At 42.7% G+C, this 13991-nt stretch overlaps 1 protein-coding gene across 1 annotated transcript in view; it reads left to right on the forward strand.

Moving 5' to 3' along the window:
• Positions 1-13991, forward strand: part of LOC124553543 (forkhead box protein F2-like) — a 375196-nt gene that overhangs the window by 101692 nt on the left and 259513 nt on the right. The window lies entirely within an intron of this gene.

Raw genomic sequence — 13991 nt, forward strand, 5'->3', positions numbered from 1 at the left:
TGCAGTACATTATTATTTGATGGATAGCGGGATAAGATAAAGTACATTGTTTTGTCTGTATTCAGCTGGAGGCCTGTGCCATTTGTGGCTTTAATTAATTGTGCTGTAAGAAGCTTCAAATCATTCTCACTGTCAGATAATAATGCAATGTCATCAGCGTATGCTACAATGTTAATTTTGCTTTCCAGTTGTGCTCCAATTTGTAGTAGCTTTACTTTTTGGATTATTCTATTGATTACTATGTTAAAAAGAACTGGTGAGAGTGAATCCCCTTGTTTGACTCCAGTTTTAACCTCAAAGTCTTCAGAAAGTTTGCTAGCTACTTTTATTTTGTATTTTGAGTTTAAAGTGCAAGATTTTATTAAATTTATCAATTTGTTAGGGATGCCAATCTGCCTCATGCACTTCCATAAATATTCCCTGTTGATACTGTCAAAAGCTTTTTTAAAATCAATGAAAAGCATATGTACATTTTGATTGAATTCATATTTCTTTTCACCCAACATCCTTAGGACATATATATTGTCAATAGTCGATCTGTTAGGTCTAAATCCACATTGGGCATCATCTAGGGAGTCTTCAACGTAAGGGCTTATCCTTGCTAACAGTATATTTGTCAGAATTTTATATGTTGTGTTTAGTAACGCAATTCCTCTGTAGTTTGAACAATTTGTTGGGTCCCCCTTCTTGTATATAGGGCACACAACTACTTCTTTCCAATCATGTGGGACCTGTTCCTGCTTCCAGATGTTGGTGATGATTTTGTGTAAGCAGTTTACAAAAGGAAATTTACTGAGCTTCCATATATCTGTGTCTATACCATCACTTCCAGGAGCTTTATGTCTCTTCAGCTTCTTGATGCTTTCTTTAATTTCTGCTAAGCTGGGCTCTTCGTCCGATGGGTCAGCAGTAAGATATTCATTGTCATCTTCCTGAGAGACGCTTATAGTTGGAGCATTTAGTAACTCATTAAAATATTCCTTCCATCTGTTAGCAATGTCACTTCTTTCTGTTAGCAAGGAGCCATCTGGGTCTGTTATGAACTGTCCATAATTTTTTATATTCCCACTTTTAAACATATTTATGCTCTTGAAAAATCCTCTGGAGTCTGTGGTACGGTCATTCTCAGCTCTTTTTAATTTGTAATTCATAAAATCCCTTTTCTTTTTCCTAATGAGTTTCCTGGCAAGTTTCTGTTTCTCTTCAAAAATAAGTTTGTTTTGTGTTATTGGTTTTTGTAGGAATTTTTCCCTTGCTAATTTTCTATCTTCGATAGCGTTCGAGCACTCGGCATCAAACCAGGGGTTCTTAGTTGTAGTAAAATGTCCCAAAACTGAGGTAGTTGCTCGTGTGATATTTTCTTTCAGAGCGTTCCAGGCTTGATTAGTATCATCATTGTTAATTTTACTTTCCACTTCAGGTTTGTGTGTTTCTAATTCTCTAATGTACTGGTTGAGAATGTTTGGGTTTTTCAGTTTCATTGTATTAAACCTAGGAACACCATTTAATTTAGACCATTTATGTCTTGAGAGTGAGATCTTGAACTTGGCTTTTACAAGAAAGTGATCCGAATCACAGTCTGCTCCCCTTTGACTTCTGATATCATGTATGCATTTATGATGTTGTTTTTCGATTAATACATGATCAATTTGATTTTTTGTGATGCCATCTCTTGAAGCCCATGTTTGTTTATGTATATCTTTATGTGCAAAATATGTACTTTTGATCAACATGTTTTTGGAAGTGGCAAAGCTAATAAGTTTTGTTCCGTTTTCATTACTCTGCTGATGTAGACTATGAGGTCCAATTGTAGGTTTATAATGATTTTCATGTCCTAACTTGGCATTGAAATCTCCTAGAATTATTTTAATTGAATTTTTCGAGAATGTATCATATACCTGTTCCAATTTGTTGTAAAATTCTTCTTTAATATTGTCCTCTTTATCCTCTGTTGGAGCATGGCAATTTATAACATTTAAAGTCTTATATTTGCATTGAATCGTAATGTGAGATATCCTTTCATTCACTGCCTCAAATTTCCTAATGAAAGGTAACAATTTGTTGTTTATTATAAATCCTGTCCCTAGTGCATGTATTTGTGTATCATTTCCCCCATACATTATTGTATACTTATTTTTGTTTATACTTCCATTACCCGTCCATCTGGTTTCTTGTACTGCAACTAAATCCATTTTATACCTTTCAAGTTCCTGTATGACATTTATCAGTGATCCTGATCTATAGAGACTTAATACATTCCATGTTCCCATATTCATAACCTTTAAATTTTGCAAGTTCGTCATCAAGTTTGGTGGCCCAGCATTCTTGTCATTCTGATTCGTAGCAATCCATTTTCTCCTACAGGATCCTGTGATAGGGTCGCTGGCCCTAAGCACAACCCCCAACCTGGAGGACCAGGGTCTTGATTTCGGGGATGCCTACCCCTAGAGCAGTTGCTTTCACTTCAGCTAACGAACTTGCTCTGCCCGGCCTGTTGGTCCGCGGGAGGTATTTGATTTCCCTCCTACCACCCATATCTGGGAGGCGTTCCCCGATCCGCCACCTGGGGACGCGCCCTCTAGGAGTTACAGGCTCTCCCGAGGGTTTAAGAACAGAATGCAGAAGGTAATTGTTGTTGATAATTCTTCCGGGTTATATGGCCGTGATCCATGAAACTCTTCTATTCCTAACGTTTCGTCCAATACTACGCTGGACATCCTCAAAGGTATGGCTGGTCCTGCTGAGTCCTGCCGACTGACGAGAGCGGCCTAATTACCGAGGAAAGTGGGCGTCGTCTAGCTTGCACATAGTAGCAATTAGCGTCGAATAAAGCAAATAAGAAACCATGTTGTTGGTATGTAAACGACACATTCGTGGTTTGGACACACGGTAAAAAAGCCTTACACGAATTTTTTGATTATCTTAATAGCATAAACCGTAAAATTCAGTTCACCATTGTAATGGAAAAAGACCAGGCTATTTCGTTTCTCGAGTGTTAGTCATGAGACAGACCGATGGCAGTCTAAAACATAAAGTGTTTCGGAAGAGCACACATACTGGTAGATACTTACATAAGAACTCCAATCATCACTTACAACAAAAAAGAGGTGTAATCAAAAGTTTAGTGGACAGGATGTGTACGCCGGAACATCTGGATACGGAGCTGAATCATCTGAAACAGGCCTTCGAAAAGAATGGGTACTCAAACAAAGAAATCAATAGAGTTTTAAGACCTAATTACAGCAGGCCAAAGGACAAGGATGGTACACAGCAATGGAAGAACACGGTGTCTTTACCTTTCATTGGTAAGGTTACAGATCGAATCGGCAAAAATTTTGCTGAAACATAAAGTGAAACCAGTATTCAAACCTACCAGAAAAATAGGACAAGCACTTCGTTCTGTTAAAGATAGAAGGCGACCATTATCATCTAGCGGTGTGTACAAAATTCCGTGTACCTGTGGCAAGGTCTATATTGGTACTACGAAAAGAAGTGTGAACACGAGGGTAAAGGAGGATAAAAGTCTTTGCCGACTGGGAAAAATAGATAAATCGTCCGTTGCGGAAGATGCACTTCAGCCAGGTGTCCGCGTAGTTAAGTTTTCTGAAACTACAGTTTTAAGTGCTACCACGAACTATTATCTACGATTGTATAGGGAGGCTATTGAAATTTATAAACATGAAGATAATTTTAATAGAAAAGAAGAGGCCTTGAAATTAAGCGAGATATGGACAGTGGCGTTACAGAATCGATAAGTGATTTGTATCTATGACGGACTATTATCGATAGTTACGTTTTATCTTTGACTAGTTTTCTCTCTGCTATACCACGCCCACTTTGCTCGGTATTTAGGCCGCTCTCGTCAGTCGGCAGGACTCAGCAAGACCAGCCATACCTCTGAGGATGTCCAATGTAGTATTGGACGAAACGTTAGGAATAGAAGTATTCCATGGACCACGGCCATATAACCCGGAAGAATCATCAACAACAGTACCATCCGGCCGTGAAAGCCTTCATTGTATGATCAGAAGGTAGTTCTCCCCGATATTGAGAGTGGTAGTAATATTCAGTCCCAGTGGGGCACTGTTAAGTGGGGCGTTCCCCAAGGGTCGGTGCTGGGGCCACTGCTGTTTCTTATTTATATACATGATATGTCTTCTAGTATTACAGGTGATTCAAAAATATTTCTGTTTGCCGATGACACCAGCTTGGTAGGGAAGGATCTTGTGTGTAATATTGAAACAGTATCAAATAATGTAGTTCATGAAATGGCTTGTGGAAAATAATTTGATGCTAAATCACAGTAAGACTCAGTTTTTACAGTTTCTAACTCACAATTCGACAAGAACCGATATTTTGATCAGACAGAATGGGCATATTATAAGCGAGACGGAACAGTTCAGGTTCCTAGGCGTTCGGATAGATAGCAACCTGTTGTGGAAAGCCCATGTTCAGGATCTTCTTCAGAAACTAAATGCTGCTTCATTTACCATTAGAATAGTATCTGAAATAAGTGACAGTTCAACACGAAAAGTAGTCTACTTCGCATATTTTCATACGCTTATGTCGTACGGTATTATTTTTTGGGGTAATTCTTCTAATTCAAAAAGGGTATTTTTGGCTCAAAAACGGGCTGTTCGAGCTATAAGTGGTGCAAGTTCGAGAACCTCTTGTCGACCCCTATTCAATAGTCTGGGAATTCTGACACTGCCCTCACAGTAAATATTTTCTTTAATGTCGTTTGTCGTTAGCAATATTAGCTTATTCCCAAGAGTTATCAGCTTTCACTCAGTTAATACTAGGCAGAAATCAAATATGCATGTGGAATGCACTTCCTTGACTCTTGTGCAGAAAGGAGTGCAGTATTCTGCCGCGTCCATTTTCAATAAGCTACCACAAGAACTCAAAAATCTTAGCAGTAGCCCAAACACTTTTAAGTCTAAACTGAAGAGTTTCCTCATGGCTCACTCCTTCTATTCTGTCGAGGAGCTCCTGGAAGAGCTGAAAAATTCCAGTGTTACTTTGTTGATTTTCTTTATTTAAACTTACGAATTGTCACCTGAATACGTTTCTTATATTTCATTTTATCTATTTCTACTGTCGTCTTATAATTTCATGTACTGACTCGTTCCATGACCATGGAGACTTCTCCTTAATTCGGTCCCACGGAAAAATAAATAAAAAAATTAATAAAACAGTGTGCGGAAAGTGAGATCCCCTAGGTCTAGTGTGGAGACGATAAACATCACAATCTATAGCATTAGTTGAAAACAGTCTTGGTTGCAGTTTTAGTTTTTCTTATTTATCGACTACGCGTTTCACCTTATTTAGGTATCTTCAGGGTGATCTTAATTTGGCATTTCTTAGGACGATCCTTCAGACGGTGTAGCTAAGGGGTATCGTCGAGCACACCAGGTCAACATCGCCTTCGTTAACCTCAGGAAATACTTTCTAGATGGACGACAGCGTTGTGGTGTATTATGCTAACTACTTACGCCCCATCTTACTCTATTATTTGCTCCTGTGAATGTGAACGCGTTATGCAGGTCCTGGAGTCACTCACGACCATCTAGAAAGTATTTACTGAGGTAAACGAAGGCGATGTTGGCCTCGTGTACTCGACGATGCCCTTAGCTACACTGTCTGAAGGATCGTCCTAAGAAATTCCAAATTAAGATCAGCCTGAAGATGCCTAAATAAGGTGAAACGCATAGATGATAAGTAAAAAAACTAAAATTACTAGCAAGACTGTTTTCAACAAATACTTAAAATGGTTCAAATGGTTCTAAGCACTATGGAATGTAGTCGAATTAAGTCGGGTGATGTTGAGGGAATTAGATTAGGAAAGGAGACACTTACAGTAGTAAAGGAGTTTTGCTATTTGGGGAGCAAAATAACTGATGATGGTCGAAGTAGAGAGGATATAAAATGTAGACTGGCAATGGGAAGGAAAGCGTTCCTGAAGAAGAAAAATTTGTTAACATCGAGTATAGATTTAAGTGTCAGGAAGTCGTTTTGTAAAAGTATTTGTATGGAGTGTGGCCATGTATGGAAGTGAAACATGGACGATAAATAGTTTGGACAAGAAGAGAATAGAAGCTTTCGAAATGTGGTGCTACAGAAGAATGCTGAAGATTCGATGGGCAGATCACATAACTAATGACGAGGTATTGAATAGAATTGGAGGGAAGAGGAGTTTGTGGCACAACTTGACTAGAAGAAGGGATCGGTTGGTAGGACATGTTCTGAGGCATCAAGGGATCACCAATTTAGTACTGGAGGGCAGCGTGGAGGGTAAAAATCGTAGAGGGAGACCAAGAGATGAATACACTAAGCAGATTCAGAAGGATGTAGGCTGCAGTAGGTACTGGGAGATGAAGAAGCCTGCACAGGATAGAGTAGCATGGAGAGCTGCATCAAACCAGTCTCAGGACTGCTTTCTCCAAGTCTACAAATCCTAGAAACGTAGGTTTGCCTTTCCTTAATCTATTTTCTATGATAAGTCGTAAGGTCAGTATTGCCTCCTGTGTTCCAACATTTCTCGGAATCCAAACTGATCTTCCCAGAGGTCGGCTTCTACCAATTTTTCCATTCGTCTGTAAAGACTTCGCGTTAGTATTTTGCAGCTGTGACTTATTAAACTGATAGTTCGGTAATTTTCACACCTGTTAAGGCCTGCTTTCTTTGGGACTGGAATTATTATATTCTTCTTGAAGTGTGGGGGTATTTCGCTGACCGGATGGTATTGTCAGGACTGGCTCTCCGAAGGCTGTCAGTAGTTCTAATGGAAAGTTGTCTACTCCCGGGGTCTTGTTCCGACCACGACAAAATAAGGGAAAACGAAGCTCGTACGATAAGATACAGTCGTCCATTCTTTCCGCGCTATACGAGATTTGAATAAAAGAGAATTGTGAAGGTGGTTCGATGAACCCTTTGCTAGGCACTTAAATGTGATATGCAGAGTATCCATGTAGATGTAGATGTAGAGGTCGCCTCTTCTTCTTCTTCTTCTTCTTCTTCTTCTTCTTCTTCTTGCGTTACGTCTTCTGTAGGACCACGGGTAGCCCCTTCGTCGACAGCATTTTCCTCTTCTTCTCCCAGAACCCCTTCAGTCTTTCTCTTCTTCTCTCCAGCTCCGAGATGTTCAGTTTCCGTTTCTCCTGTCGGCTCCACTGGTGACAGTCTAATCTTTTCCTCTATTCTTCTCTGTCATTGATCTCCGGCATATTTGTCGGTGTATATATTTGTTCCTCCAATTTTCCTTTCCTTCGACCTCGATCCCCAATTCCAACCAGTCCTTCCGAAGTTCAACAACCCACTTGGTTCCTGTCTTTCCCCTTGTCGTCCCTATTGTTTCCCACACTCTCTTCGTCATTCTAACTACATGTCCAGCAAACCTTGCCCTTTTGAGTCTGATTTCCCCGGATATTGTTCTTTTGTCCCGCTACAGTTCTTCCCTAGGTCTTCGCATCCACCTCTTTGGGACAGTATTTTTCTCAGTATTTTTCTCTCTTCTTTCTCTAGTTGCTCTGCCCCATTTCTTCCGTCGTGTCATCGTCTCAGCAGCATATAATACTGCATTCCTCACTGTTGCCTTGTAGTGGCTATTGTTTAAAACATACGTATGGTGACGTACGTTTAAATCCCAGATATCACGTCTTGCAGGCACTGAACTGCTGGGCCGTCGTTTGCGAGTAATTGACGGAAGAAAAGTTCCGGCATTTTGCGTGACGCCTCAGTAGCATTAAGAAAGTATTGCCGTATAGTCGGGTTGCCTAGTCTAATCGTTTGCCTGACAGATTGGCTCCCACATGACGTTGTGGCGCCCTAGCCCTACGTGCCTTACCAGCCTATTGCTGGAGGCCCTTACGCCAGACTCTCTCTCAGCACCTATCCAGCTTTCAGACGTCCCACCGCCCTTCTTTTACTTCCGCAACTTTTCCTCTAACTGAGCTGAGTCCGTACTTTGATGCTGCCGGCGCAGCGGACATCCTGCGAGGGCGACCTATGGTTTCCTTCAGCAGCACCGACCGCCGAATGTGGTTGAGGGGAAGCTTCCCCCACGTCGGCTGGCGCGCCTTTTGTCGATCGGTCTCCGCTCCCTATCTTGACACTGACGTCCAGTCTGCACCGTACCTTACTGTTAATGGGAAGCAAGTACGCCGGTAACGCTTTCACACGACTCACCTCGCAGACACCCCGTTGCGTGTCGACTGTGATGATATGGACATAGACGAGCACCGCCTGGCAGCGAGCGGTGTCTGCTTCTTGGTGTCCCTAATTACCCGTACGACTCCTCATCAGATAACAATAATTTTCCCTTGGAACTCTTGCATTTGGTCCGTGTTTGCATAGAAAAACAGTAATATCACAAACTGAGTCCGCCTTGATACGAAACACCTTGTTATTCGTTTATTTCCTTATGCTCCCAAACCAGTTTCGGCGACGAATATCACCATCATCAGTGTTTTTTTTTTTAATCTAAAACATTCAGAGAATAGCATGGTTATACAAACACAGTAGCACATTATTACATTTGTACTACTCGTTTTTTGAAATACAGGGCTAGTCAAAAGTCCTTGGACACCTTCATGAGTTGGAAGATTAAAGAGAAAATTGAATTGTGATGATGGGAACATAGTTTTGACGTGGGGCCGCAACTTTTGGAGTGACTGTCATTCATGGCCGCCATCTTGAAATCCGCCAATTTGGATTCAAGTCTTTTTTTTTTTTTTTAATGGGAAGGGGGGGTGTATGACACATCAAATAACACTCGCTTGAGCTCTGGAATTGGAGTGGTGTAATTTGTTTTTGTCTACCTGGTACAGTTTAGAAGTTATTAATGTGGTTGCGGCGACTACAGTTGTGCATTGCACGGGATGGACAACACGTAGGAAATCTGTTGTAGCATTCGGTATGAAGGTAATTTCTCAACTTTCAACATTAATAACCTCTAAACTGTACAAGATAGACAAAAACAGATTACACTACTAAATTCGAGAGCTCAAACGAGTGTTATTTGATGTGTCACACACCCCCTTCCCATTAAAAAAAAAAAAAGACTTGAATCCAAAATGGCAAATTTCAAGATGGCGGCCATAAATGACATTCACTCCAAAAGTTGCGGCCCCACCTCAAACCTATGAAAACATCATCACATTTCAATTTTTCCTTCAATCTTCCAACTTACGAAGGTGTCCAAGGACTTTTCACTCGCCCTGTATAGTTTTCTATGTATATTTTCATACTACCTTATTTATTGTAAGTTACAGCATGTTTTAAGCAATTATTGTCGCTGTTTGCGACATATTTCCTGTGCGGTGTTTTTTCTGTTGCCTCTTTTTTTTTTTTTTTTTTTTACTTAGTGAACATCATGTCAAAAAAAAGCGCACAGAAAATATGTCGCAAACAACGACAATAATTGCTTAAAACATGCTGTAACGTACAATAAATAAGGTAGTATGAAAGTATACATAGGAAACTATATTTCAAAAACGAATAGTAAAAATGTGCTACTGTGTTTGTATAACCATGCTATTCTCCGAACGCTTTAGATTTAAAAAAAAACGCTGATGATGGTAACATTTGTCGCCGAAACTAGTTTGGGAGAATAAAGAAATAAGCGAATAACAAGGTGTTTTTCATCAAGGCGGACTCAATTTCTGATGTTACTGTTCATCATCAGATACCTACTGAACTGTTCCTCTTTCCGGCCGCGGGGTACTTGTCGCCAGCAAAGACGAAGTCTGTGAGGTGGATTTGTGGACACGCAGCACACTACTTGGTGGGTGATGGCGAGAGAAATATACTTTATTTTTGGCAGTTCCTTAATGAACGCCATTTTCAGATGTCCGCAATCGAAAATACAGTTTCCTTTGCAGTGTCCTCCTAAACCGATCCCAGACCTGGGGTGCTCCTGTCATGAAGAGTTCATCCCCGCCTCTTCCACACTAAGGAGCGATATATTCAATGGTAACCGGAATGTCCTTCTCGGAAAATCTACAGGTCGACATCTCAGTTAGTCAGCCGTCTTACTGCGCCCACTTCCTCGCGTGATGCCGGTTTCCTGATACTCTCGGTTGTATTAATGAAAAAAATGAGTAAATAAAAATACACTACTGGCCATTGAAATTGGTACACCAAGAAGAAATGCACATGATAAACGGGTATTCATTGCACAAATATATTATACTAGAACTGACATGTGACTACATTTTCACGCAATTTGGGTGCATAGATCCTGAGAAATCAGTACCCAGAACAACGACCTCTGGCCGTAATAACGGCCTCGATACGCCTGGGCATTGAGTCAAACAGAGCTCGGATGGCGTGTACAGGTACAGCTGCCCGTGCAGCTTCAACACGATACCACAGTTCATCGAGAGTAGTGACTGGCGTATTGTGACGAGCCAGTTGCTCGGCCCCCATTGACCAGACGTTCTCAATTCGTGGGAGATCTGGAGAATGTGCTGGCCAGGGCAGCAGTCGAACATTTTCTGTATCCAGAAAGGCCCGTACAGGGCCTGCAACATGCGGTCGTGCATTATCCTGCTGAAATGTAGGGTTTCGCAGGGATCGAATGAATGGTAGAGCCACGGGTCGTAACGCATCTGAAATGTAGCGTCCACTGTTCAAAGTGCCGTCAATGCGAACAAGAGGTGACCAGACGTGTAACCAGTGGCGCCCCATACCATCACGCCGGGTGATACGCCAGTGAGGCGATGACGAATACACGCTACCAATGTGCGTTCACCGCGATGTCGCCAAACACGAATGCGACCATCGTGATGCTGTAAACAGAAGCTGGATTCATCCGAAAAAATGACGTTTTGCCATTCGTGCACCCAGGTTCGTCGTCGAGTACACCATCGCAGGTGGTCCTGTCGAATTCTTCGTGCAGATGGTTGTTGTCTTGAAGACGTCCCCATCTGTTGACTCGGGGATACAGACGTGGCTGCATGATCCCTTACAGCCGTGCGGATAAGATGCCTGTCATCTCGACTGCTAGTGATGCGAGGCTGTTGGGACCCAGCACGGCGTTCCGTATTACCCTCCTGAACCCACCGATTCCATATTCTGCTAACAGTCATTGGATCTCGACCGACGCGAGCAGCAATGTCGCGATACGATAAACCGCAATCGCGATAGGCTACAATCCGACCTTTATCAGAGTCGGAAACGTGATGGTACGCATTTCTCCTCCTTACACGAGGCATCACAACAACGTTTCACCAGACAACGCCGGTCAACTGCTGTTTGTGTATGAGAAATCGGTTGGAAACTTTCCTCATGTCATCACGTTGTAGGTGTCGCCACCGGCGCCAACCTTGTGTGAATGCTCTGAAAAGCTAATCATTTGCATATCACAGCATCTTCATCCTGTCGGTTAAATTTCGCGTCTAAAGCACGTCATCTTCGTGGTGTAGCAATTTTAATGGCCAGTAGTGTAAAAAAAGAAAGAAAACGAAAATAAGTAAATGAATGATCTTCATGTACGTCTACTCCACGTTCCTTGGTTCCTGGAGGATGGGAACGGGGCATGGTGGCCAGGCCTGGGGTTGAGACCCCTGACCACTTTGGCCCCACCCTCTCTCTTTGGGCGCCGGGACAACGAGGCCGGGTTCGAGCCCTGACCGCAGCACAAACTAAAAAAAAAAATAGTAATGGTGGAGTAAGACCTTCGCATGCAGAAGATCGTTCTTTCGAATCTTGTAACGCGCTGTAATTTTTTTCATTTTTGATGTTTTCGAATTGACTTTGCTCATTATTCTTACTTACTTAGTTCAACCTGTTCCCGTCAGTGGCGCCGTCACAGCATGTCTTCGAGATGGCTGCTACACTTGACGTTCATCATAAGCAACGTGCTGTCATAGAATTCCTGTGCTCTGAAAACGAGACAGTGGGAAACATCCACAAGAGGTTGAAAAAGGTGTCCGGAGATGCTGCTGTCGATCGCAGTACAGTTGGTCGGTGGGCAAGCAGGTTACGTGACGAAAGCGGGCACGGCAATATTGAGGATTGTCCTCGCAGCGGCAGGCCTCGTACTGCACACACTCCAGACAATGTGCAGAGAGTTAACGAATTGGTGACTACTGGCAGACGCATCACAGTGAACGAATTGTCACGCTACGTTGGGATAGGGGAAGGAAGTGTCTGCAGAATACTGAAAGTGTTGGCGTTAAAAAAGGTTTGTGCCAGGTGGGTTCCCAGGATGTTGACAGTGGCTCACAAAGAAACAAGAAAAACGGTATGCAGCGAACTTTGGAACAGTGCGAGAATGGTGGGTATGAATTTCTTGGAAGAATTGTGACAGGTGATGAAACATGGCTCCATCATTTTTCACCAGAGACGAAGAGGCAATCAATGGAGTGGCATCGTGCAAATCCACCCAAGAAAAGAAAATTCAGAACCACACCTTCTGCTGGAAAAGTTACGGCTACGGTGTTTTTCGATTCCGAAGGACTCTTGCTTGTGGACATCGTGCCAAGTGGAACCACCATAAATTCTGATGCATATGTGACGACACTGAAGAAACTTCGACCTCGACTGAGTCGTGTTCGACCACACCGGCAAAAGCAGGATGTTTTGCTGTTGCACGACAATGCACGGCCACATGCCAGTCAAAAAACCGCAGAAGCTCGGATGGACAACACTGAAACACCTGTCTTACAGGCCTGACCTGGCTGCGTGTGACTATCATCTTCTTGGGAAACTGAAAGACTCTCTTCGTGGAACAAGGTTTGAAGATGGTGACTCCCATGTGCACGCTGCCAAACAGTAGCTCCAACAGGTTGGTCCAGAATTTTACCGTGCGGGTATACAGGCGCTGCTTCCAAGATGGCGTAAGGCACTTGAGAGGGATGGAAATTATGTGGAGAAATGAAAATATTGTTCCTAAAGGATGTATCTACACACTTAAACTTTCAAACATGTAGAATAAAAGATGGATTTACATTAAAACAATAGTGTCTATTTCTTTTTGAGTGACCCTGGTACACCTTCGTTCGCGATGTGACCCAGCGGATGATGTTATTCCGGTTCCCCTGTATGCGGTGTAAATCTTCGACACGGTGCGCCTTCAGTTACCTCTGTTACGAACGCACTCACTACACGGGGAACCTACAATCCACCCAACTCTGAATTCATTTCGCTCCGACTCACGACTGACACAAACTTTTGATAACATTGTGCAGCTGTCGTTGGTTACATACTTCGGGAGCCCAGAGGAGTTCTAAATGGTTGCGAAGAAAAACTCTACCTCTTAAGCACCAAATAATTATGTAAGGATCATCATGACAGATACGGGCATTAGTAACCACAAGATTGTTGTACGCAACCTGAATACCGTAACATGCAAATAGATCCAAAGTAAATCGCAAAATACACAAAAGAAACAGGTAAAAATTCCCGTGACACCTCCCTAATACACTACTGGCCATTAAAATTGCTACACCACGAAGATGTGCTACAGACGCGAAATTTAACCGACAGCAAGAAGATGCTGTGATATGCAAATGATTAGCTTTTCAGAGCATTGACACAAGGTTGGCGCCGGTGGCGACACCTACAACGTGCTGACATGAGGAAAGTTTCCAACCGACTTCTCATACACAAACAGCAGTTGACCGGCGTTGCCTGGTGAAACGTTGTTGTGATGCCTCGTGTAAGGAGGAGAAATGCGTACCATCACGTTTCCGACTTTGATAAAGGTCGCATTGTAGCCTATCGCGATTGCGGTTTATCGTATCGCGACATTGCTGCTCGCGTTCGTCGAGATCCAATGACTTAGCAGAATATGGAATCGGTGGGTTGAGGAGGGTAATACGGAACGCCGTGCTGGATCCCAACGGCCTCGTATCACTAGCAGTCGAGATGACAGGCATCTTATCCGCATGGCTGTAACGGATCGTGCAGCCACGTCTCGATCCCTGAGTCAACAGATGGGGAAGTTTGCAAGACAACAACCATCTGCACGAACAGTTCGACGACGT

The sequence above is a fragment of the Schistocerca americana genome, chromosome 11 (assembly GCF_021461395.2).
Source record: "Schistocerca americana isolate TAMUIC-IGC-003095 chromosome 11, iqSchAmer2.1, whole genome shotgun sequence".
Lineage (NCBI taxonomy): Eukaryota > Metazoa > Arthropoda > Insecta > Orthoptera > Acrididae > Schistocerca > Schistocerca americana.